Source organism: Anolis sagrei, chromosome 3 (genome assembly GCF_037176765.1).
Source record: "Anolis sagrei isolate rAnoSag1 chromosome 3, rAnoSag1.mat, whole genome shotgun sequence".
Classification (NCBI taxonomy): domain Eukaryota; kingdom Metazoa; phylum Chordata; class Lepidosauria; order Squamata; family Dactyloidae; genus Anolis; species Anolis sagrei.
In genome coordinates, this window is record NC_090023.1 from 16,413,789 (window position 1) to 16,438,058 (window position 24,270).

The 24,270-nt window shown below is 40.9% G+C and overlaps 1 protein-coding gene across 1 annotated transcript in view; it reads left to right on the forward strand.

Annotated features, from left to right (window-relative positions):
- TYR (tyrosinase) overlaps positions 1–24,270 on the forward strand; it is a 78,621-nt gene that overhangs the window by 30,653 nt on the left and 23,698 nt on the right. The gene's annotated exons all lie outside the window — the stretch shown is intronic.

The window sequence follows — 24,270 nt, forward strand, 5'->3', positions numbered from 1 at the left end:
AAATAATTACTTGAAATCAAGATAATGCCATCAAGAAGTTCCTGCAATGATGAGCCCATGAATCACAAATACTCCAAGGCACTACAACTAGAATGGCTCCCTCATCCATCCTCTCCTCTATCTGCTGTTGTGCATTAAAATAATTACAACTTTTGCTGCTTTTGGTAGCTCAGAAATGTTCAATTTTCAATCAAGTGTGTGGACAGAAGGAGCTAAAGCTGGTGTCACTGGGAGTGGTCTATTGGCTGGTATTTGCTTTGCATGTGAGGCTTTTTCATTCATTCTTTTGGATATTCTGCTGTCTGTCACAAACACTCCAGCTTTTTATGGTATGTCTCCTGATTTTGCAACTGCGGTGGTTGATAAGGTGTTATCAGGAGAAAGTGGTGCATAGACATCTGGGAATGCTATTACGGAAAGCTGCATTTTGAAGCGTTCTAACAAAGCAGCCAACTGCTTTCTAACTGCATTGACAAAAGATCTTGATGTTCTTCTAAATATTGCCAGCAGGGGCTCCCGGAGTGCCCTATTAAGTCTGCTACACATCTCTCTACAAAGTTGCATTCAGAAGCCTTTGCAAACAATAATGGAACTCCTTTTCCACAGATGTGAATAAGATAAAAGATATTTCAGTATATTTATGCATTCAGCCTGTACAGCAATTGCTGTTGCTAATGTATCACCATGTTCTTTGTCATTGTCCTAGTGCCATCTATTGTGCATTTCTCATATGGGCATGAGTCCTCTTTCTAGGGTGTTTTAAGGTGGGAAAAAATCAGTGTTGAATTGATTAGGGTGAGCTACTGTGTCATGCTAAATGTTGTCGATCTACAATTCCCATTACTTCTAACTATTGTCAATGTGGTTTGGGAGTTGTAGTTTGCTCCCTCCTCCCTATGACTTCCCCTCACATATTTATACATGGCCCTCATCATGTTTCCACTCAGCCTTCTCTTCTGCAGGCTAAACATGTCCAACTCTTTAAGCCGCTCCTCCTAGGGCTTGTTCTCCAGACCCTTTATCATTTTATTCACCCTCCTCTGGACTCATTCCAGCTTGTCACCATCTCCCTTCAATTGCGGTGTCCAGAATTGGGCACAATATTCCAGGTGTGGTCTGACCATTTTCCATTAATGCTCAAGTTCCATTTTTATCCTCCCTGGAAGATTCTATTCAGATTTAGGAGGAAACCATTATTTCTGAATGCATTATTTTCCTCTTGACCTCTTTCTACAAAAGACGAGGGAGTTTAAACCTTCCTGTGGGTGATACAAATTATAGTTTCCAAATACAGGCATATCTCAAGCAACAAAGTAAATATGTTTCCTGTGCTGTGTGCAAAATTTAAGAGGAAAACAATAGCACACCACTTTGGGGTATCTCTTGCCTGAGAAAATCCTATGAAATTCATGAGATCACCATATGGGAAGAGGAAACTTGACACATATTACACACATATAATAAAATTCGATTTTTTTTTAGCTTTTTAGTTGTTAATTAAACCCATATTAGTTATACTTGATAAAGAGCTTTTAACATATCAATTAACACATTAACTACCTTTCCTATTTCTGTCTGCACCCCAGAAACAATGGCAGATTCAGAACAGAGTTGCTAGAATGAAAACTGGAGAGGATCCCCATCTACTTAATGCAGTGCCTTCCAAACTGTATGCTGCAACATGTTAGTATGTCATGTAGATGTGTCATGCAAACATAGGTTAGTCAGTAACTGTAATCCTTGTCGCAGCAAATTGTTGGTGTTCTTTGTTCAGCAGCAAACCAACTCCCTTCTTCAGCAGAAGCGCTCCTTCTCCGATTAAAGAGCAGACAAGCACAACTTCAATCTTTAGTAGGAAACTTTATACAGCAGTATATTTACATATATCTAGCAGATGTTCTTGACTCTTCTCTAGCGCTTCTTTCCAATACTCCCAGTCAGTTCATACCTACTCCATTGTATTATCTTCTCTCTGGTTTTCTTCATTAATCCTTCAAACTTTGAACCTCCATCTCCAACAGCTCAACACTCTGATGACAACAACTTTAACAGAGAACACATCTAATAACTTGTGCTTTTTTATTACACTTTCAGCTACCCTACCCTAGCTGTAAATTATTCAATGCTAGCCAAGTGATTGGAGCTCCCGGTGGCGCAGTGTGTTAAAGCACTGAGCTGCTGAGCTTGTTGATCAAAAGGTTGCAGGTTCAATCCCAGGGAGTGGCGTGAGCTTCCACTGTCAGCCCCAGCTTCTGCCAACATAGCAGTTTGAAAACATGCAAATGTGAGTAGATTAATAGGTACTGCTCTGGCGGGAAGGTAACGGCGCTCCATGCAGTCATGCCAGCCACATGACCTTGGAGGTCTCTAGGACAATGCCGGCACTTTGGATAAGAAATGGAGTTGAGCACCACACCCCAGAGTCGGACACAACTGGACTTAATGTCAGGGGACAACCTTTACCTTTACCTAGCCAGGTGATTATATCCTTAATGCTTGCTGCTGGGGTGGTCCTGATCCTTACAATTACTTATTGTCACTTTAGAAATGATGGAATGTTACAAACCTGGACAGTCCTCACTAGTTAATTTCATTCATTTGATCTACCTTGATTAACTCGAGCATCTTCAAGTTTGTTGTATCACCATACATGTTTGTTATTATATTTATTCACAATTTATCCATAAGGGGTTGGTTTAACCTTTGGTTTGCAAGTAAAAAATGAATTACTGTGTCACAAAATAATGAGTGTGTCATCAACAGGAAATGTTTGGAAAGCTCTACTTTAGTTTTCTCAATGTTCCTAATGCCGTGACCCCTAATCATAAAATTATTTTTCTTGCTACTCCATAACTGTAATTTTGCTACTGTTATGAATCCCAATGTAAATATCTGATATGCAGGATGTATTTTCATTCACTGGACCAAATTTGGCACAAATACCCAATATGCCTAAATTTGAATTCTGGTGGGGATGGAAGGAGAATTGATTTTGTCATTTGGAAGTTGCAGTTGCTAGGATATATAGTTCACCTAAATCAAAGAGAATTCTGAACTCCACCAACGATGGTACTGAACCAAACTTGACACACAGAACCAATATAAAATACTGTGTTTTCTGATGGTCTTTGGCAACCCCTCCAACACCCCCTCGTGACCCCCCCCCCCCCCCGAGATCCCAACTCCCAGGTAGAGAAATGCTGCTCTACTTTAATTGTTGAGGGAATTTCAACCAGTGCTGTTTTGTAAAGCAGGTAACAAGCAACGCCTGCTGAAATTTCATGTTCAGTACAATCATTAGTTGGATTGAAGCCATCTTCAGTTTTCATGCTGGCAGCTCGAATGGCCAGGAGGACATGTGAACAAAGAAGCACAATTTAGCTGTATAGGAACACTTTGCAAAAGCTCAGGGAAGTCTAATGTATGCATCATGGGCATAAATGGAACATTCTAGCATCTCAGCAACTGAAGAGGTTCTTATCAAAACACACACAAAAGCCATTTTCCCTAATGAGCAAAGTCATTCAACATCCTTGAACAACTCACAAATAGAAGATGATGTAGGTGGTTTGGAAACTGAATTATGCAAAAGTAGTTTTCAGAAGTAATCTGCAAACAAGCCAGTACAAAATGGAAACTATAGGAAGACTAAGGATGCTTCTTAACTGAAGATTTAATTCAGTTTGACACTACTTTAACTGTCACAGCTCAATGCTATGGATTTATAGAAACTGTAGGTTTACAAAATATTTAGCCTTCTCTGCCAAAGAATGCTGGTGCCTCCCCAAAGTGCAACGTTCTGATATCATCGGAGGCATCTGCAATAGAAGGAGCTCCAATTGAGTTCTTTGGATGGCTTGGAGTGGCAGCATTGGCACTACAGGCTTGATCTATCCCCTTTTTCCAAAGTGCAGGGAAATGTGATACTGAGAGTACCCATCTGGATAGCAGATTGGGTTGAATTGAACCCCATCCTGCTGTGAAGACTGCCCCGAAGCCTTGGGATACTATGGAGTTTCTAGCAAATTCTGGAGAATCCTCCTACTTTGACAAAAGTGCTCAAAGTCAATTTAAAGTGGGAAAAACCCACAGTCCTCCCTAGAAAGAGCTGTGTGTCATGGGGACATAGTTGTCATAGTTGTTTGGTTGCCATCATCATGAATATGGAATTTGGGGTCAATGTAATCAAGCCTTTGCTTGCCCTCCTCTGAACATGTTCCAGCTTATCGCTATCTTTCTTGAATTGTTGTGCCCAGAAGTGGACACAGTATTCTAAGGACATCATCCCATGAGGAGGAGGAAGCATCGTATTACATTGGTGTTATGTCCCCTTGTGTTACAAAGCAAATTGTATCATTTCTCAGATTCCATCACACGCTGTTCTTTCTTGCGTTTTCTCCCGAAATCATCTGTTTTCAGATTTATCACACGAACATGTACAATTCCTGCCCACTCAATTAAAAAAACTTGGGAAAAACTTTGGGAATACTTACCATTCTCCTCTGATCCCTCTATTCCTGAGTAGACCTGAGGTGCTGTTCTTAAAATAGACACTACTTTGGGGATACTAGACTTTCCCCTCCAATCCCACTACTACCGAGTAGACCCGGGGCACTGTTCTTAAAATAGACACTACTTTGAGAATACTTGACTTTCCCCCCCCAATCATGCTACACCTGAGTAGACCCAAGGCACTGTTCTTAAGACAGACATTACTTTGGGGATACTTGACTTTCCCCTCCAATCACACTACACCTGAGTAGACCCAAGGCACTGTTCTTAAGACTGACACCACTTTGGGGAGACTTGACTTTCCCCTCCATTCCTGCAACTCCCAAGTTGACCCAAGGCATTGTTCTTAATATAGATACTACTTTGGGGATACTAGTCTTTCCCCTCCAACCAACTACTCTTGAGGCACTGTTCTTTAAGCAGGCCTCCCTTCTTTGAGCTCCTCTCCTTCCTTCCAATCTCATTACTCTCGGTTGTGGATATCTGAAACTTAAAAAGCTAACAGCAGCATAATTTTGAAAACCAAGATTACTATGAAGAAGAAGTGATAGGAAAAACAAAGTAGTAACATCATGAAATTTTGGTATTTCTAATGAGTAAATTAATTTTTAAAAAATACTACACCAGGCTCATGAAGCAGGATTTTGGGAGAGAAATATCAATGCTTGGTAGGAGACCACCCATAGGAATGCCTATTACTCCACATCACTGAAACGAATCAACACAGACAATGTGAGAGATCTTAACTCAGTGGTTCTCAACCTGGGGTCCCCAGATGTTTTTGGCCTTCAACTCCCAGAAATCCTAACAGCTGGTAAACTGGCTGGGATTTCTGGGAGTTGTAAGTCAAAAACATCTGGGGACCCCAGGTTGAGAACCACTGTCTTAACCCATACATTTCCCTCCACTTTCTCCTATTTCCACATTAATTATAAGTACAGAAGATGATATCTGCCCATCTCTCCCCCCCCCCCCATTTCTTCACACTTGTTAAACATTTCAGTAATTAAGCATAATGGGGGGAAGTCTCTCTGCATCATCTGATGGGCCCCCGGTGGTGCAATCGGTTGTGCCGGCAGGACTAAAGACCCAACAGGTCGGAGGTTCAAATTCAGGGAAAGCATGGATGAGCTCCCTCTGTCAGATCCAGCTCCCCATGCGGGGACATGAGAGAAGCCTCCCACAAGGATGGTAAAACATCAGACCATCTGGGCATTCCCTGGGCAACGTCCTTGCAGATATTATTTTATTATTATTATTTCACAGTTTTGTATACCGAGCTTCTCAACCTCGTCGAGGGACTCAGCCCGGTTTACAGCCATAAAAACATATACATTCATTAAAATATCATATATCACAAATTACACATCAACTTTAAAAACACTAAATATAAAACTACAGTGGTCAGTCGTCCTAATAAGATGGATCTATATCCACTTCCATCCAGAGTCCTATGGTGTTGTCTCATTCCTCGAAGGCCTGACTCCACAGCCACATCTTCACCCGTTTCCTAAATGTTAGGATGGATGGGGCGGTTCTGGCCTCCAGAGGGAGAGAGTTCCAGAGTCGTGGGGCCACCACCGAGAAGGCCCTGTCCCTCGTCCCCACCAGCCACACTTGCGAGGCTGGTGGGACCGAGAGCAGGGCCTCTCCAGATGATCTTAGTAATCTTGATGGTTCATAGGGGAGAATACGTTTGGAGAGGTAAACAGGGCCGGATAGCCAATTCTCTCACACCAGGAGTGACTTGCAGTTTCTTAAGTTGCTCCTGACATGAAAAAAATAATCTGATGTGCTCCATTAAACTTTGCTTCTTTGCTATTTTTGAAGTGTTTAGGAACTGAGGGGAGGGGGGCTGCACGGGATAATGTTGCAAATGAAGTCAGACCAGTGCAGAATGGATTAGGACTATGACTTCATTCAGTCTGGACACTATATGCTTGTTGATGCAGACTGGAATTGCATTGACTTTTTCAGCTGCCCAATCACAATCATATTTAGCCTGCTTATTTCATTTATTGTAGTTCCTCCTAATGTCAAAGTGGCATCTCTTTTCTTGTAATTCAAATGCATTGGCTCATGTGTCTCGAATCTCATGTCTCTCTAGTCTGGTGTCTTACGTCTCTGGTCTGTGGAGCAGCAGTAAATAAGCTCATCCCACCTTCTACATGACAGCCTGTAAAACATTTAAAAATGGCTATCATTACCTGAAATTGGGCCCCATTATCTGTGTCATAAAAGCAAATCAAACAAATAGATCTCGGCTCCCAGATGACTTGTTTTCTATACGCACATTGGATTGCATGGGGGCTGAACTTCATACTGCGGCTGGGGGAAGGAAATTTGAAGCAGCAAAGCGTTTGAGACAGCCTTTTAAAAGTTGTACAGTGTGCTAAGTAAATTTCTTCTGTTGTGTGCTGATTTGTACGTGCATTCAGTACCCACACATGCCAGTCTCCTGCTTTCTTTCTTTTATCAAGCTTGCAGCAACAAATATTTCAGGCTCTGCCTTGAGCCGTCAGCTATTCAGTGTCTAAGTGCTCTTTAATGCTTTCTTCCACTGATTCTGGGAAGTCGAGGGCTCTACTTTGCAAGGTCAGATGCTTTTGGGAAAGATGGAGCAGGGGAGGGGAGAGAAAGAAAGCATTGTTATTTCATATCTGGGAGAAAATCTGCTAAAATTACACAATTTCCTTTCTGTCCCAAAGAATGGTGCCCACAGAGCTTAATTGCACCTGTTTCTGCATTGATGGGAGCCACGAGTAGCAGCACTGGGAGGTCAGGTCATGTTTCCAAAAGGGTGCCAGTTTTCTAGACGATGATGGACACTTTGCAAATATCTTAATGGAGCATCATATTTTTGGAAGATGGCTTTATATATTTTTAAGGCGCATTACTTATCGGCTTGCTGTGTCAGGTCGTGCCCTGACTGCCAACATTTCCCTTAGTTTCTGATCTGCATCTGAAGGCTGAACAAAACCTTACCCACAAATTCATGTAACAGATTCTGATGGATTATTTTTATTGGGAGGACAAAATGAAAAGCAGAAAAAGCGGAACATATCATCCAGCTGTCTTAATTTGGCAAGGACAGTCCCAATTAATTCTCCATCATCCCAGTTTCCAGCTACTTTAAATATGTTGAATGCAGTAGTTCGCTTTTGCCTGAGTCTACAAGGAAGGGGAAAGTTTAGTTCTCCCCTCTCTGAACTACTCTGGTCCCTTCTATACTGCCATATACAATCCAGATTATCTGCTTTGAACTGGGACCCCTTACATACATCTAAATAAAATCCCAACTTTTCTGCTCTGAACTGGCATATATGGCAGTGTGGACTCAGACAACCCAGTTCAAAGCAGATACTGTGGGATTTTCTGCCTCGATATTCAGGGTTATATGGCTGTGTGGTTTATAAGGCAGTGTCAACTCATATAATCAAGTTCAAAGAAGATAATGTGGATTGTCTACTTTGATAATCTGGATTATATGGCAGTGTAGAAGGTGCCTAGTTAATTGAGTTCAATATGAATTCAGTTTGCAGCCACTGAAGTAAGATGAGGAGAAAAAGGGGAAATGGGAGTAAGATAGTGAAGCTGGGACATTTTTGGGTTGTTGTAGGTTTTTTGGGGGTATATGGCCATGGTCTAGAGGCATTCTCTCCTGACGTTTCGCCTGCATCTATGGCAAGCATCCTCAGAGGTAGTGAGGTCTGTTGGAACTAGGCAAAAGGGTTTATATATCTGTGGAATGACCAGGGTGAGACAAAGGACTCTTCTCTGCTGGAGCTAGGTGTGAATGTTTCAACTGACCACCTTGATTAGCATACAATGGCCTGACTGTGCCTGGGGCAAACCTTTGTTGAGAGGTAATTAGATGTCCCTGCTTGCTTCCTCTCTGTTGTTGTGCTGTTGCAATTTTAGAGTTTTTTTAATACTGGTAGCCAGATTTTGTTCATTTTCATGGTTTCCTCCTTTCTGTTGAAATTGTCCACATGCTTGTGGATTTCAATGGCTTCTCTGTGTAGTCTGGCATGGTGGTTGTGAGAGTGGTCCAGCATTTCTGTGTTCTCAAATAAAATGCTGTGTCCAGGTTGGGTCATCAGGTGCTCTGCTATGGCCGACTTCTCTGGTTGAAGTAGTCTGCAGTGCCTTTCATGTCCCTTGATTCGTGTTTGGGCAATGCTGCATTTGGTGGTCCCTATGTAGACTTGTCCACAGCTGCATGGTACACGGTAGACTATGGGACATTTTTAATGCAGCTGAAAAAGTGGAATGGTAAAGGATTTATTGGGTACCCTACTACACTGATTATCTGTTTTGAACTGGATTATATGGCAGTGTAGATTCATATAATCCACTTCAAAGCAGATCATCTGGATTATCTGTTTTGATAATTTGGATTATATAGCAGTGCAGAAGGGGCCTGGGTCTGCTTTGCCAAATTGGGATAATTCGAGGGAATGGGCTAATACCCGTTGATAACCATGTCTTCTGCAAAGTATGACTATTTGGGCCTAGGGTTTCTAGGAGTTCTATTTGAGAAATAAATCTCCAAACTCTGGTCTCAAGCTCTTTCTGGTGGATTTTCTGCATTAGATAGCCCTTCAGGGCAACTCCAGTGCTACAGATTCTATGATTCCATTAATTAAATTCAAGCTAGTCTACTTTTTCTGAAAAGTCCTTTAATTGCACTTACTTTTGTAAAATACTGCTGAAATGAGACTTATTTTTAAACCTCCCATCCTCCATCAACCTACTCCTAGAATCTTCCCACAGCATAGTTAGCTGTACGATTTGTTTCAATCCGCCTTCCAGAATTAATTACAGCTAAACATTACCCAGTAAGGCTATTTGTTTTCTGTTCCGGTTGGGATTCATGGTTGTTTATTTCAACTGGGCTCTTTTGTTCTTCAGTTGACTGCTGCCAACTGCTAGGAGATCTCAATGGCTAGAAATACCTTTAACTAATTGAACATCACAAACCATAAACAAAACAAAACAATATCTGAGAAACGTCTGGCCCCAAGCATTTGGGGGTAAGCGGGACTCAACCAGTAACTATTATGGGATTTATAGTTTTGTGATCTATTCAGAATCCTTTGCCAGAGGACTATAGTGCTTCTACAAACTACTTGCTTTTCCAAATGGCATCACCAAGTAACATGGCAGTTGAAATGTCTGGTACTTTATTCATACAATTGAATGTTTTCAATCATTTTATTACAGTATTCTTTTGGGATTGAGGTTCTACCCGAAAACTGTGCAGTTGAGTTGCTTTATTCAACTGCATACATTTTCTGAACAAATACCTCTTGTAGCTGCTGTGGATGTGATTTTTTTCCAGGTTTAAAGCCTCCTGATAGTGGGAGAACCGAGAACTAGGACATTTCAAAACCATTGAGTTGGGGGGGAGGGGCACAACCCACACCAAAGTGGGAAAACCACTGTACTGCTGTGCAATCATGATGGCTATATTCTGGGGCCACAGAGACTGCCAAAAATGCCTTCACTTCCAAAGAAAAACAATCAAACAGAAGTGGCAGTAAGTCTACTAGCTGCTGTCCAGTTGGTGCAACACCTGGATAAGTTCTTTTGCACTTGCACATTTAGGAGTATTTTGAAATGGATGTACTCAAATGGATGTACTCTATAGGTAGCATTCTATTTAGTCACTGTTACTCTCTGTGTATTCCTTCAAATCACCTGTTGACCTATGGCAAGCTTTGAATCTCATTGTGTTTAATTAGGGTAGTGGAAGTTGGAATGGGAGGGTGCTCTCATCTGCTTCTGGGCTTAGGCATGATGGAGCGGTGACTACCTCTTCTTCTCTCCTTCTGAGACCAGCTCAATGGAAGTTGGGAAGGAGGGAGGACCTTTCATCTACTTTTGGGCCTGGGCATGATATAATTGTACCTGCCTTTTCTTCTCTTCTTCCAAGATCAATCCATTGGCAGTTGGATGGGTATGGATTTTAATCTTCTAGGCTTAGGCATACTGGAGCTGGCCTTACCTCTTCTTCTCTCGCTCTAGACTAGGGTAGTGGCAGTTGAGTTGGGTGATGGGTGTGAAAACTATATTGTCTGGCTTTACTTAGGGGCTATCTGATACCTTCTGTTAAGATTAAGACCCTTAGCAGTCAGAGACACTTTAGGCAAGGTGAAAAGATAACCAAAATGAATTTACTGAAACAAGATGAATAAAAGGTTAACTCCACCTGGGACTATCATAAGGTAATTTAAAACAATATATTACAAAAGGAGATTTTGCTGGTTATAGTAATATCTCTGGAATCTTCTGCCTCTGATGCAAAGCGGTGGTTATAAACTGTCTTAATCTTCTTCCTTGTGAAACTTTGGCTGGCCAAAAGCTTCTATTGTCTTTTTGACTGATGGTATAATAATATTACTAAATGCAGATGCTAAGAATGCCTGTTTTTTGTTGCTTGGCCTAGGATACCAGACAATGCCCAAAGCCTCTAGTGACTATAGGAAAGGGAGGATGGTCCAACAAGAGAGCTCTATACAGGGAAATGGAAAAAACCAACTGAGGCTGGCCTCTGGGAGGTGTTATGCTCCTCTCAAAAACTAATACAAGAACATCTCTACACTATTAGGAAGGCCTATAAACACGGGGAACTAAAGCAGAGGAGAAGAGAAGGCAGAGCCAAGACGTCTGTTCTTGGGTTTATGCATGATGAAGCTGTACTTGCTTCTTCTCTCCCTCTGTGCCCAGGACAGTAGCAGTTAGGATGGAGAGAGGTCATTTCATCTTTTTCTGGGTCTAGTCATGATGTAGTTCTTCCTGCTTCTCTCCCTCCCTCCCTCCCTTTGAAGTACATTTCAGCTATTTACATTCATGTTGAAATGGGAAGGACATCCTGTACTTATCAGACAGAAAAATGGGTTCTGCTGATCCTGATAGCTCTACCCGATTCCACTTGTATTCAGTGATAAATTATATCCAGACCTGGTGAAGCTATTTAGCAATTATGGCTAATATCAACTAATAGAAAGGCGTGTATTTTCAAAACTATGTCTGAACTCTGTCCGGTCTTGCTGTTCCTAAGATAAAGTTAAATTGCACTATTTCTTTAAGATTACTGAAATGAAACCTATTTTAAGCCTTACCAGCCTCCATCAATGTTCTCCTCAAACCTTCACACAGCATAGTTAGCTGTACAGCTTGCTGTCTTAGCTTTGCTTGACTGCATGCTATTAGAAATATCAACTGCTCGAGGCACTTTGGTGTTCAGAAAAGACGCCTACCTTCTGTCCGTCATGCCTCAGCACAAATTTTTCTCAAAATGCTGGCAGTCTTTTCCCCCGGAAAAGATATTTGCAGCTACCTGAGAATTTCAACTTTGCAATAACTGTTTGTTTATATGCAAATTCCTTTTTCTTTAGCACAATTAGAGTGGTTTGGATGCTGAAATCTGATAAATTTTGAAGTCCACATTGCAGTCATATCCTTTAAAAAGCCAACGAAAAATGCACATAAATCTTAGAGCTGGCACCTGGAAACAAAAATCCTTCCTAAATTACAGGGTTTTTTAAAAAAAATATTCCCAAGGGTAATTGGGGGCAAGAATGAAAAGAATATTTTAAAAATGATTTTAAAACATGTTTTTAATGCCAAGTAACCTGGAAAGAAAAACCCTGGATTAACAAAAATCTTCAGTGTTCGAGGAGTCTTCTACACAAAATTTGCACATGGTTAGGGCATATGCACTGTAGAATTAATGCATTAGAATTCAACATTAACTACTGTGGCTCAATGCTATGGAATCCCGAGATTTGTAGTTTGGTAAAACACCAGTATTCTTTGGCAGAGAAGGCTAAAGACCTTGCAAAATAATAACTCCCAGGACTCTATAACATTGAGCTACATAATTTAAAGTGGTGTCAAGCTGTATTAATTCTATAGTCATAAATATGATATGGTCCATATTAGTTTCAGATTATACTTTATGCTGGTACGGCTGTACCAGGAGCTCCAACTTTATTTGCTTTGTATTAAATGTTTGCTTGCAGTCCAAGGTTTCAGGGATTTTGCAGAAAGGTGGCTTCCTTTGGTTGCAGTTGTAAGGCAAGTCACCTGTCCATCATCGTTAAGTTTTGGTTCCGCCCCTTGTTCAGGGCAATTGGGAAAGGAAGGGAGCCATTTTTAGTTAGTCTCAGTAAGGAACGCTAATTTAGAGGACGTGTACAAGCTTCTCCTGTAAAAAAGCTTCCAGCCGTAAGACTTTCCAGGGGAGAACAGTCTTAAGAGCATCCAAAGATTTCCAAAGATTTCCAGGGAAACAGTCCTAAAGCTTCGAGGAATTTCGGAGGGTAAACAGTTTGGAAGAACAAAGAACTCCAGCTGGAGAATCTACTGGCTTTATTGGTAGGTCCACTCGGTGCTCGAGACGCAGTTCGATCTGTTAGCGGAGCCCACATCAGTAAGGCTTAGATTACAGTCAGCCTGGGAGAAGTTAAAAAGGGGATTTTCATTTTAAATTAAAGAAACAGTTATTAAAGACAATTGCCTGTCCCTTGTGGACAAGATTAAGGAAGCTACCAGTTGCATAAAGCCTGGAAGCATTTGTTTGACTTTATTGAAGACAAGAGAAGTTTATGTTTGATTGTTCATTAATAAAGGACTTTGTTATACTTCATAAGCCATCTAAAGACCATTTGTGGTGGAAAATCCTTGAGAACTTCGCATTATGTGACCAAAATATTTCATCTTTGCCTCTAATATCCTTCCCTCCAGTGAGTAGTTGGGCATTGTTTCCTGGCATATGGACTGGTTTGATCTTCTTGTGGTCCAAGGCACTCTCGGAATTTTCCTCAAGCACCACAGTTCAAAAGCATCTGTCTTCCTTCACTCAGCCTTCCTTATGATCCAGCTCTCACATCCATAGGTTACTATGGGGAATGCCATTGCTTTAACTATGTGGATCTTCGTTCCCAGCATGATGTCTCTACTCTTCACTTTTTTAGCGAGATTGGTCATTGCTCTCTTCCCAAGAAGTAAACATCTTCTGATTTCCTGGCTGCAGTCTGTGTCTACCATAATCTTTACTCCTAGAAATACAAAGTCTGTCACTTCTTCCACATTTTCTCCCTCTATTTGCCAGTTATCAATCAGCCTGGTTGCCGTCATCTTGGATTTTTAAAAATGTTTAACGGCAACCCAGTTTTCACACTTTCTTCTTTCATCTTGGTTAGAAGGCTCCTCAGCTCATCCTCACTTTCAGCCATCAAAGTGGTATGCATATGTTTAATGTTTCTTCCAGCAATTTTAACTCCAGCCTTGGATTCATCAAGCCCTGCACTTTGCATGATGTGTTCTGCAAACAAGTTGAATAGGTAGGGTGAGATCATACAGTCTTGCCATATTCCTTTCCCAATCTTGAACCAGTCTGTTGTTCCATGGTCTGTTCTTACTGTTGCTAAATCTGTTGAAAAACTATCCCCACTCAAATAAGTTCCATTCAGGCTTGTGACTGAAAATGAGTAACCTTACTGTAGTAACTCAATACGAAAAGGAATTACTTCCTGACTACCCAATGGGCTCAAGGTGGAATACAAAATGGTTTACTAGGAAATAGTACCAGGATATTCTGAGAAATCATACTTGGTCTAGGGTCACAACATGAGTTTCTTGGTACAGTGAGAGTTGGAACCTGTCATTCCCAACTACATCACACTGACCCTGTTTGGCTCCATACTTTGAAAAACTTATCCTGCTGATTTCCACATGACAAACAATTATGAAAGACCAGGAACAAGGGGAGTACACACACATATACATTCATTGGCAGTTGCCCCTGGCATTGCAGAAACATCAAAAGCATGATGAGAAGGTCATTGTAAGGAAACTTTTCCCCCTTTGTGATTCTTACCCACATGTTTTCAATTTTTTTTTTTTTATGGAGAGCAACTTATGATAGAAACTTCATCCAGTGAGGTCTGGCATGTGATATTTTGTCCTAACAATATGGCTCTGGTTTTCATATGCTTTCAAGTCAATTCTGACTTATAGTGACCATAAGACTTTTTTTGGCTAAATTTATTTGGAGGTGTGTGTGTATGTGTGTTGCATTCCATCACCTTCATCTGACGCTAAGGGAAAATAATGGGTTTGATGTTTCAGTGGGGAATTAAATCCTCGTCTTCAGAGTTGTAGTCCAAAGCTCAAGCTTTGTAATAACATGGTACTCAGTTACAAACACATCTATTTTTTATTAAGATAAGTACTGTTTATGAGACTTGGAGGAAAATAGTACTAGCAAGATTGACTCAAGATGTTTTGCTAGATAAAGCAAAGGACAAGACTCACTTCCTCATTCTATTAATAGTCACTGACTGGCAGAACACCCTCACTTTCTTGCCAATAAGGTCCATGCCCCCCACAACATCAGCAGATGCAACTCTGATGGCCAGTGCTCTCATGGAGCTCCATGGCCAGCTATCCCCTGCACAAGGAAAGGGTGATGACAGCAGTGTCAATCCAGAAAGTATTGGGCTGAAATTGATCCAATCCTGCTATCCAGATGGCTGCAAAGTTCTAGGATACACTGGAGTTTCTTGCAAATGCCCAACTTGGCCTAAAGTACAGCAAAGATGAATGAGGGTAGAAAACCCAGCATACCTGGGTTTACCTTCATGTAGTGAGTCCAGGTTTTTGTTGTTGTTATCCTTCATATAGACCAGCTCCGAGTCTATAACACTTCAAGTATTTTATTTATTTATTTATTTATTTCCTATATTTATACCCCACCCTTCTTCCCCAAAAGGGGGACTCAGAAGAAGTTGTCCATAGAGTCACTGTGGAGGATCTAGAGATTCCTAGACAAGTATTTTTGTATATTATTTTCTATATTTAAAAGGTGGTTCTTTTATTTATTTTTTCACTTTCCATGCTCCTAAAAGTAGAGGTGCCACTATGCTTACCGTACTTCACATACAGATGATGATAATAATAATAATAATAATAATAATAATAATAATAATAATAATTTGTTGCTGTTCATTCATTCAGTTGCTTCTGACTCTTCATGACCTCATGGACCAGCTGACACCAGAGCTCCCTGTTGGCCGTCACCACCCCCAGCTCCTTCAAGGTCAAGCCAGTCACTTCAAAGATACCATTCATCCGTCTTGCCCTTGGTCAGCCCTTCTTCCTTTTTCCTTCCATTTTTATTTTATTTATATACCGCTCTATCTCGCCGGGGGGACTCAGGGCGGTTTCCAAGTAACAACAGCATGGAATTACCCAACAACACGGCAATATTAAAAGAAAAAAAATCCTTCCTGCTCTTCATGTCTATTTGTTAGGGCATGGAAAAGGAATGGGTCAGGACGATTAAAAAGGCTGGGTCAAGACTGATACAAATTGAAATAAGATGGGACCAGCATTTGGTTACAGTATTTATTTATTTATTTATTCATGGTATTTCTACCCCATATCTTCTCTACTCCTGAAGAGGGACTCAGTACTGTAATAGGTAAATAACAAATGCAGGGATGGGCTATATAGAAGCTTGCTTTATCTAAATTTTGCTAAGAAAATTTGTAACAAAATGGGGGTGATTTGAATGCAATTTTCCTGCTTTGTCAGGTGTACCGCTGGATCTTAGAATGAAACACACACTCACAAGCACAAGTCCTGGAATTGTAGTTTATTCAGTCCACACGGTTTAACAGCAAAGAGAGAACTGAGGTTTCCCGCCAGCCAATCCCCCTTCCTGGCCTCGCTCCCCCCTCTCTCTCCTGGCTTATCTCAGTTTAGGCTAGAGAACTCCGTTCCCACATCTTCAAAGCGAGACCTTGGCCAGATGGCCCTACCATAAACTAATCTATCACTAACTACTCCCTCTACTGTCAGGAAGAAGACTTCTCTTGGGATCTCTTGAAACCATGAAGGCACATCCTGACATGCTTCTTGGCAGGGGGTTGGACTGAATAACCCACGAGGCCTCTTCCAACTCAAGGATTCTATGATTCTATGAAAAGGTCCAGTACATCTCACATGCTTCTGAAGCAAGAAAACCGTTTTCAATAAAATAGAAAGACTAGAGCTGCACCTACACTGAAGAATTAATGCAGTTCGATACCACTCTAACTGCCAAGGATCAATACTATGGAATCCTGGGAGTTGCAGTTTGGTGAGGCATCAGCACTCTTTGGCAGAGAAGGCTAAAAACCTTGTAAAACTAGGATTCCATAACATTGAGCCATGGCAGTCAATGTGGCATCAAACCACATTAATTTTACAGCGTAGATACACCCTGGGGAGCTAACAGTGAAAATCAACTGAAAAACTGGCATTCTTTCTTAAGTTTTAAAGAGTTTTCCTGCTTTGCCACTGAATTGTGCTAATACAGCAGGAGACAGGGTGACATTTTGGAGGGGTAAATTAGTTCCCAGAACTGCTGAAGTTGCAATAGAGGACTATCTTTTGAAAAAATGAGGACTTTGCTCCATAAAGTAGGGCACGTGGGTGACTTTTTAAAAGGATTATGCATGGATAAATGGATAAATAACAACTAAAAATGGCATTCCTATGTTCCGAAGCCGATTACCTGTTTCTTGGGCAAAGAGCAAGGCGGGACACTTATCCCGACTGTATCCAATGTGTGAGCTTACCAGAGTTGTTCTAATTGGCTCTTCTTGTAAACAGGAGTGCCAAACAAAACAGACTTTTTGATCTATTGCTTGGCAGAAGTGGGTGACCTATCCAGATGTAAACCTTTTTCATTTGATTTCTTGATGTCATTATTTAACACCTAATCATATGTACCACAGATGCATCCATGAAATGCATCTAAAATTGGGGCAAATTGAAGCAATATTCTTATGAAGTGTTCTAGAGCTAGAACAAACCTTCCAAAAACCTATACCACATGCGGAAACTGGGACACATTTAGCCAAGCAATATCACAGTGTGATCAAGCTGGCAAAAGTTAGCAATGAGGATGAGCATACAATGAGTCTTCTTCAGAAGCGGATGCAGCAGTAAGCTTTTGACTGAACCCATAGGGAAGGAAAAAATTCAGTCCCTCCTCTTTGCTCACCTGCAATGAGGTGGAGCTCCTGGTGGTGCAATGAGGTGGAGGCCCCATGTGCTGGCAGGTCTGAAGACCAACAGGTTGGAGGTTCAAATTTGGGGAGAGTGCGAATGAGCTCCCTCTGTCAGCTCTAGCTTTCCATACGGGGACATGAGAGAAGCCTCCCACAAGGATAGTAAAACATCAAAACATCTGAGCATCCCCTGGGCAATGTCCTTGAAGACGGCCAATTCTCTCACACCAGAAGTGACTTGCAGTTTCTCAAGTTGCTCCTGACATGAAAAAGAAAAACCTGCAATGAGCACAAATTTAGTTCAAACTACATTTGCATTTTGAACTCGGATTGGAAGTAAGCCGAGGAACAAAGTGGGACAAGGCGAAACTGAGACCTTTTAAAGGCAGGTGGAAAAGTGGGGTAACAGACTGTTCTTGCCAAATTGGGACAGTTGGAGGGTATGCAAAACACAAGCCATCAGCCAATGTGGCAGTGCTTAAGTGATGAATGTGTTCAACCCAGTGGTCACACAGCATTTCAAAAGAGAAATCCCTTTCAAGAAAAAGTGCTTTAACATTGTTTGTTGGTGACCCAGGGTCGGGGATGTTTAGACAGTCAGCAAAATGGATGCACACGAAGAATGATGTACGAGGCCTTTCCCGTGACCTGTTGAATAACCCTGACTAATTAATACCCAGGGTGTTCATTCCGAAATCTCATGCCTTTCTCTGCTGCCTTTTCAGAAACAAATGAGAGTCACCAAAGAGGAAGCTGGGGGAGAAAATAACCATTTGATTGGCTGTGCAGTTGGCTTAAGTCTATACCAAAGTGGTAACAAATTGAATTATTTAGTACCAAGGTGTCCATCACTTACCATGGAAAACAAATAAGACTGAAGTACAATAAACAGAGAGACAATTGAAATAAATGTGAATTGCTGGATGATCAGGTTTTGACATTATGAAGTCATAATCTGAACATAGACAAGTGAAATGGTTTTTTCCTTCTTCCTCCAGGTTAGATATGTATTCTCTTTATTGGCCCATTGGAATGCACAACATACATGATGCAAGCTGTCAAAATGTCCATAGCTTCTTCATCAGTCAAGGATGTTTAAAATCATACAGGAGAAGAAAAGTCATGAAATTAGAGCCACAGGTCAACATTAGAGAGGTGATGGCTTCAAACTACAAGAAAGGAGATTCCATCTGAACATGAGGAAGAACTTCCTGAGTGTGAGAGCTGTTCAGCAGTGGAACTCTCTGCCCCGGAGTGTGGTGGAGGCTGCTTCTTTGGAGGCTTTTAAACAGAGGTTGGATGGCCATCTGTCAGGGGTGCTTTGAATGCAATATTCCTGCTTCTTGGCAGGGGGTTGGACTGGATGGCCCATGAGGTGTCATCCAACTCTAGGATTCTAGGACTCTATGATTCTATGGGGTCAGCTTCTCTAGTTGTCTTCAAAAGAAGCTAGAGAGCTTGCTGCTGGGAATGGTCTTGTTGGAGATCTCTGACTTTGCAGGTGTTGGATCTGATGGTGTTTATAGGCTTTCCCAATAGTGTAGTTACCTTCCTCTGTATTAGTTTTTGAGTGAGCTTAAACACTCCTCTGAGGCCAGTCTCAGGTGGTTTATTCCATTTCCCTAAAGGCTCTTTGCTGGATTCCTCCATCTTTTCTACAGTAGAGCTATAGACATGTGGATACTGTCTGGAATCCTAGGCCTAGCAATCCAAAAAAGGCATTCTCTGCACCTGCTTCTGCTGCTTCTGCTGCAGTATTTAGCAGTATTTTATACCACCAGTTGAAAGGACAAAAGAAGCTTATAACCAGCTTAAGATTCACAGGAAAGAAGATTAATGCAGTTTAACCATCGCTTTGCACCAGAAGCAGGAAAGAACGCAGAAAAGTCTCCTTTTGTAATGTATTGTTTTAAGTTACCTTATGATAGTATCGGGTGGAGTTAACCCTTTATTCATCTTGTTTCAGTAAACTCACTTGGTTATCTTTTCACCTTACCTCAAAGTGCTTCTGTCTGCTAAGGGTCTTAATCTTAACAGAAGGTTTCAGGTAGCCCCTGCATAAAGCCAGACAATATAGTTTTCTCAAAGGCTCAGATGTGCCATCACAGATGGCCCATTGGATGCTTTCTCAAAGGAAAAGGACAGGTGCTAAAAAATCTTATTCCTGACTAATCTAAGAGGACTATGAGGGTACAACTAAACTTAAGGGGACACATGAATTTCTCAGACTTCTTATGCAAAGAAGCATCCAAATCTACCATGTGTGTGTGTGTGTGTGTGTGGCGGGGGGCGGGGGGGGGGGGACTCTTGCTACTGATGATTCTGCTTCCAATCTCTGTGGACATCCTTGTAGCTCAGCCTTGCTGAGACATATATTGCTTTTATTGGGGCATTTTTGAAGACTTCTTTTCTGAAGAATCTGCTTCTTTCTCTGTCAATCCTTTGCAAGTTCTTCTTTGTTGAAGAATCTGCTGGTCTTGCTTTGTCCTTTTGCAGATTCTGCCTTTCTTTGCCCCCTTGCTTATATTCAGCCTGTTCCTAACTTGGGGATTGTCATCTGATTTAAAGGAAACACCTCTAGGTAGGGCAAAACATGACATCTGTGTTATTCTATGGCAATGGTTCCCAACCTATTTTTGACCACGGATTACTTGACCAGGGACTACTCTCTAACATTGGTACCAAAAGGGTTATGAATCAGTTTTTGGTCAACTTTAGTTTTTGTTTGAGGTTCTGATTCAAAAAATTGCATTGAATAGACCACATCAGCTCTAGTTTCTGATGCAGAACATATACCATGGTCAGCGACAGAGAAGGAGTGGCAGGCAGAATGAAAGGGGTAGAAATAAAATAAATAAATAAAGTAAATAAATAAAGAGAAAGGACCCTTGTGGACCAGATTTTTGTCCTCATGACCCACTGGTGAAGAACCACTGTTCTATGGGAACATCAAAAGAAAAGGCATTGTTTGCTTAAAATGATATGTGAAAGGTTCTGCAAAAAGGGCAGATATAAACATGATCTCTTCCAGTCATCCCCTGGGCACTAGTAATGACACTTAGATGGAGACAATAGAGTTGCACACAATGGACAAGTGCAATCCAATGTAAATATTTGCCATCTTTCAAACACAATTACAATTCCCCAGCCTTTGTGAACTGGACCAGAGGGGGAATGTACCAGCCTGAGCAAGTTTGGTTGGGTCTTCATTCAGTAGAATTAAACAATATAGTTAAAACTGATTATATCCCTGGAAGCACAATAAGACTATTTCCTTGTCAGCAGGAGAGAGGGAAATTTAAAGGAAAATTCCAGTTTTTACTTCAAGATAAGACTTGTCTTCTTCCAAGTGTCTGGGATATCATTCTTTACGCTGCCAAATACCTCTTACAGTGTTCAGATTCTGGCAAGAGACAGCTTGCTGCCTAAATACTTGCTTACAAGCCATATTTATTCAGCATAATAAACATGATCTCTGGCTTGTATCCTACATAATGATACATTAGTGATTAATGATTATTTAAAAAAGAACTCAAAACCTCAAGTTATTTTATCAAATTTGTTGGAAGATGAAGCCATTTCTGCAACTGTTCTTGCTATTCTCTTGTCTGCTAGCAATAAGAAGGTTTAGACAGAAAGAAGTTAGGAACTTGATCTTTCTTATCCTGGCTGCTTGATTCCCTGCTCTGGTCTCTTTTCCAAATACTGTTTGTTACAACACGTGCTACTTGGATCACTATTGTACCAAAAGAACTAACCATGGACTGACCCATGTTTGTTTCCAGTCTCTGTGCGTGCTTTTGCTTTCTCTTCATGGAGGAGGATATGGTGGAGTGTGTCTGTCTGCTATCTTTACTGTTCTAGAATAATTCAGTGGAGATCAGGCTGTGCTATCTAAATATTGATTTCTTTACTAAATAATCTTTTTGAGCATCCTAATAACTATTTTCCACCTCCCTAACTAGGGCACTTCCTTTGTTGCAGGAGAAAAGAACAGGTCTTTATTTCCAATAAGAATTTCCCTGAATCCAACCCATCAAACAAAATTCAGAGCTTGGCAAAGTTTTTTTATTGCTGGCTAAGGAATTATGGGAGTTGTTCAACAAAATACCACTTTGCCAAATCCCAACCCTAACTTTGCCCTGCAAGGAAAATTGCAAAAAGGTCCTGTTGCCTTTGTCATTTTCCTTCTATGATCTTTCTGTTATTGACAGATGGAAGGCCAAGAGGAATTGTTTTGGGGCTCTGATGTTTTCCAGGACTTTCTGGTTGCTGACTCCATGTACACACAAAGTTAAATGTATGAGTTTCTGTCATTATGAGCATCATTAATGCAGTGTTTTATCCTGCCATGGTGATTCATGGCTGCAGTTCCTAATACACATGAGTAACTCATAAGCGACACTGATGGGAATGATGGGGAAAAATGCCCATGTTCTAAGCAAATCATGCCTCATTAGCTGATAATATTGAAAGTATGTAAAACCATTTCTGTCATAAAATAATATTAAATACTCAATTACGACCGACTTCAGATTCGTGCCAAGTTCCAGCTGGTGGCTGAAAGTCAAGATGATACTCTGGCATCTGAGGGTTGCTTTTAAAAATTATTTAGAAATGTCAGTTGGTCCAGAACTTGTTTTATTGATGCAAATCAAAGGGCTTGATTCTGTACTCACATCAGTGTTTGGTACATACCGAAACAAAATCCATTTCCATGCACTCCCACAACCTATTCAGGCTTCATTTATATTGTCCAAGATGTACTTTAGATGGGGGGAAAAATTGTAGATTGTATCATTAATTCACTTATGGAACTTACTGTCACAAAATTTGCTGTTGTCATCAGGCCAAGATGGCATTTTAAAAAGAAGGAATTATTCATGAAGAAATGAGTCTGTCAATGGCTAGTAGCCATGATAACTTAATGGAATCTCTATGTTAAAAGCATTTAACTCAGGTACTGCAAACTTACAGCATTGTTTTCAGTGCTTGCTTTTAAGTTTACAAGTAGCCAGCTCCAATGCTTGGAAGTTTTTCTTGAAGTACAACTTGCAAAATCTCTTGACCAAGACCAATAACTAAACAAACTCAAATGAATAATGTTGTCCATTGTTAAGTTACACTTTCATATAATATTACTGTTAGTACTTCAAGTGCGGAGCCCCCGGTGGCACGATGGGTTAAATCCTGGTGCGAGCAGGACTGAAGACCAACAGGTCAGAGGTTCGAATCTGGGGAAAGCACAGATGAACTCCCTCTGTCAGCTCCAGCTCTCCATATGGGGACATGAGAGAAGCCTCCCACAAGGATAGTAGTGTTGGGGTTCAGCCTGAGTTTGAACTTGAACCTGATTCTCTGTTTGTTCCTCCTGATGCTAATGAAAATATATTTACTGATGCTAATGAAAATGTACCTCTTGATGCCATATGCTCCTGAAATTAGTGAGGAAGAAACTTCTGTAGGTTTGGAAAATGCCAATGTTCCTGAAATTAGTGAGGAAGGAACTTCTGTAGATTTGGAAAATGAAAGTACCAGTGTTCATGAGAATGTTTCAGAGGTAAGCCATGACCTTTTACTCCCTTCTGCACCTGGTAACTTTAATGAGAACAGAAGGGGCCAGATTTGGCAAGACAGAAGTAAATCACTCAGCTTGCGTAGGTCTTCCCGATTAAGAGAAATACAAACAATGGCTTCAAAGCAGAGGGGCAGTTCACGGAACCAATTCTTCGGCTTTAAGTGCCTTCCGTCGGGCTGACTTTCTCAGTTCAGGCATCGTTTCAGATTGATGAAGTTCTCCTGGTTTCCCTGGCTATGGTCTTGAAAGATTTCTAGGATATCAAGCACGGTTAGTGGATTGCTAACAGGTTCCAGTATTTTACAGTGTGGCTTTCGGTTTTGCTTTGTCCATTTAAATTCATGTTTGCTGATTTTGCTGTGGCTTTTGACTTGCATTTTTCCTTTATTTTGTAACCATTTTTCTTCAATAAAAAAGGATTTTCACAGTCAAGTGTGGTGGATAGTTATCTTAGGGTCTCGTTCCCTGCTCTGGATTGCAACAAGTAAAATATATATATAAAACGTCCTTGCAGACAGCCAATTCTCTCACATCGGAAGCAACTTGCAGTTTCTCAAGTCGCTCTTGACATGGAAAAAAAAGTACTTCAAGTTACTTCTATAACTTTTGGGCTGGACTCATTTAATTGGTGGAGGAGGAATATTGCATGGTTCCAGGGCTGGTTCATGCTTTTTTGTGGATGCAAAGGTGATAACAAGGAAAGAAAGCATAGTTTGCATAACAGATGAACAGTTTGAAACCTTCAGTGAATTTTTAAAGTAACTAATGGCAACTACTACTTGAATTTGTACAATGTATTTTGCACAAAATATAAAACATTTTGCTACTGGTCTTGATGATGATAATCATGATTGAAGGAGGTATCCTCTCTTCCATTGACAGTTACTTTTCAATAGGATACCTCCACTTGTAAAGAGGCATCTTTTCACATTGAGGATGAGAAAAATGCTGCTTTTCAGCAATATTCAGACTTTTGGCTCTTGAGATGAGTGAGGTGGCATTTTCATAGACTTTATTTTCTCTGCCAAAGAGTGCTTGTGCCTCACCAAACTATATGATTCTTTAGCATTGAACTATGGATGTTAAAGTGTTGTCTAACTATATTAATTC